General features: G+C 45.1%; 1 non-coding gene across 1 annotated transcript; it reads right to left on the bottom strand.

The window, feature by feature from the left end:
* Nucleotides 1-7: 7 nt before the first annotated feature.
* Nucleotides 8-148, bottom strand: LOC119469408. The gene has a single exon (XR_005198207.1). It is a non-coding gene; the product is annotated as a U4 spliceosomal RNA (small nuclear RNA).
* Nucleotides 149-3,318: the final 3,170 nt, after the last annotated feature.

Here is a 3,318-nt window from a genome sequence, read left to right on the forward strand (position 1 = left end):
AATTCAGTCTCCTTAGAGACTGTCAAAAATTGCCAGTGCCGACTATATTTCAAGTCGTCATGTCGAGGTATTGGGAAAAGTTTTCAATTAGCAATAATCATGCCTTGGATAAACCTCATTGGCTACGATACTGCCATTGCGCAAAGCTGATATTTACACTCTTAAAGCATTTAGATGAGTGAATTAGATAGAGATAAAGGGAAAATTAATATCCCAGAGCTCCATAATGTCCTGAGAAAAGGGCTTTGTGTGTCATAGACATCATTCTCAAGTGTCACTGAGTCCTTCCTTGATCTGAAGGTCGCATTTCCCCGGTGTCTCTTCCATACCATCTTGCTCTCGAAAAAAGGAGCGTACTCAGGTTTGGGTCAGATCCCTCCTCCTAACCTCCATTTCTGGCCTTGATCTCATTCTCTACAGCTGTGAAAGTCATATGTTGAATGATCCTCTGAACAGAGAGCTCCTGCTGCTCTGAGTTTTCATGGTTCCAAGAACACAAATGAAATAACAGCGTAACCTAAATTTTATAGGAACGTGCCACTCACTCAACTGTGTCTAGCCTGTGTGTGCACGTGTGGGTTTCAGTATTCTGGGAAGACAGGAATTACAGTGAATGAACTTCCAAGCCATGACAAACAATAAAACTGGACACAATATGGCTGACCGTCTCTATGGCAACCTCTGATGACCCTGTGTATGCATGTTTCACTCATTTTGGTGAATCACATTTTAAAATATAAATGATCTTATGTTGATGGTCATGATTTTGTGACTATCGGTTATTTGTGACCATGATAACTCCATTATTATTTCTGCTCCGGAATCTTAGAAGAGCTGTGGAGGAGGTTGGGGGAGGACACACCAGGAGAGAGATGACTCATTTTAACCTTTTCTGGAACAAACAAGTGATTACTTCAGAAAAAGATGACTTCAGTATCTACTTCCTCCCACGAGCTTTCCATGGTGATGCAGACATGCCTGTCTGCCTTGACCCTGTCCTTTAAGCACTGCCATCAGACTGGGGCTTCTGTTCTTTTGTTTTAGAGATAGGGTCTCACTCTGTCATGCAGGCTGGAGGACAGGGGCACAATCACAGCTCACTGCAGCCTTCATCTCCCAGGCTTAAAGAATCCTCCCACCTCAACCTCTTGAGTAGCTGCGACTATAAGCAAGCACCACCTTGCCTGGCCAATTTTTAAATTTTTTGTAGAGACGTAGTCTCACTACTTTGCCCAGGCTAGTCTTGAACTGCTAGGCTTAAACAATCCTCCACCTCTACCTCCCAAAGTGCTAGGGTTACAGAGGTGAGCCACTGTGCCCGGCCAGCTTCTGTTTTTTTCATGTTTTCTTTCTTTTTCTTCTTTCTTTTTTGAGTCAGAGTATCTCTTTGTTGCCCAGGCTGGAGTGCAGTAGTGCAATCTCGGCTCACTACGACCTCTACCTCCTAGACCTTGAACTCCTAGGTTCAAGCGATTCTCTTGCATCAGCCTCCCAAGTAGCTGGGACTATGGGCACCTTGCCACCACGCCAGGCTAATTTTGTTTTTTGTTTGTTTGGTTTTTTTTTTTGAGATGGACTCTTGCTCTGTCACCCAGGCTGGAGTGCAGTGGCACAATCTNCTACAAAAAAAACCCCCAAAACCCCAAAAATAGCCAGTCATGGTTGCTGGTGCCTGTAATCCCAGCTACTTGGGAGGCTGAGGCAAAAGAATCACTTGAACCCGGGAAGCAGAAGTTTCAGTGTGCTGAGACCACGCTATTACATTCCAGCCTGAGCAACAAGACTGAAACCGTGTCTAAAAAAAAAAGGAATAAAAAAACTGTACATGTTTTGTGTATATCAAAATATGTTTTTTCTGTCTTTTTTTTTTTCTTTGAGACAGAGTCTTGCTCTGTCACTCAGGCTGGAGTACAGTAGAATAATCGTAGCTCACTGCAGCCTCAAGAGCCCCTGGGCTCAAACGATCCTCCTGCCTCAGCCTCTTAAGTAGCTGGGACTACAGGCAAATGCCACCACGCCTGGCCAACTTTTTTACTTTTCTGTAGAGACAGGTCTCACTCTGTTGCCCAGGCTGGTCTTGAACCCCTTGGCTCAAGCAGTCTTCCCGTCTTCATCTCCCAAAGTGGTGGGATTACAGGCGTGAGCCACTGTACCCCGCCAGACTTGAATCCTTTCTTGGTATGCAAAAAAGTAGGTTGTAAAGGTTCTAACAAAAAACTTTCGGTGATTCTTTTTGTTTGCTTGTTTTTGGAGATAGAGTCTTGCTCTGTCGCTCAGGCTGGAGTAAGTGCAGTGGTACAATGTACAGATTATGTACAGATAATTTATCTATTTTTTGAGACAGGGTGTCACGCTGTCACCCAGCCTGGAGTGCAGTGGCATGATCATGGCCCATGCAGCCTCAACATCCCAGCCTCAAGTAATTCTCCCACTTCACGGCTCACTGCAGCCCAGGCTAATTATTATTATTATTATTATTATTGTTATTTAATTTATTGTAGAGATGGGGTCTTGCTTTGTTGCCCAGTCTGATCTCGAACAGGGGATCCTCGCACCTCGACCTCCCAAAGTGCTAGGATTACAGGCATGAGCCACTATACCCAGCCACCTTCTGTATTTAACTAAGTCTGGGGGAAATTTTTTGGTGAGACGCTGGGTTGTCTAATGCTTGTTGGGAACAACTCCTTGAGGACCTCAATTGCTAACGTTTCATCATGGGAATTTAAGAACTTATATGAAGCTTCCTCATCAGCCCATTAAACCAGATGGCCACGGAAACTCTAACGTGGCAAATTTGATGCTTCCTGGGGTCACAACTAGGACAGTGAGTTATGGATTCAGAGCATGGCTGGGTGCCATGGCTCACAACTGTAATCCTAATGATTTGGGAGGCCAAGGTGGGAGAATCACTTGAGGCCGGGAGTTCAAGACCAGCCTGGGCAACATAGTGAGACCCTGTCTCTACAAAAAATTCAAAAAATTGCCAGGCATGGTGACATACACCTGTAGTCCCAACTACTCAGGAGGCTGAGGTGGGAGGATTATTGCCTGAGCCCAGAATGTCGAGGCTTCAGTGAGCCAAGTTACACCACTGTACTCCAGCCTAGGCGACAGAGTGAGACCCTGTCCTTAAAAAAACATAGATTCAGGCCACAACATCCACAAGGCACCAGCATTTGAGAAATCATTTCTCTCCATGGTCTGGCACTGGTTTTCATCTTGGTATTAGAAATGCATCAGTGCTCCTTGGGGAAGGAGCCAGCTTCACTCGCACCTGCCCCGTGAGCTGGGAAAATGCACATTCTTTTTTTTTTTTTT

The sequence above is a fragment of the Cebus imitator genome, unplaced genomic scaffold (genome assembly GCF_001604975.1).
Source record: "Cebus imitator isolate Cc_AM_T3 unplaced genomic scaffold, Cebus_imitator-1.0 Scaffold647, whole genome shotgun sequence".
Classification (NCBI taxonomy): Eukaryota; Metazoa; Chordata; class Mammalia; order Primates; family Cebidae; genus Cebus; species Cebus imitator.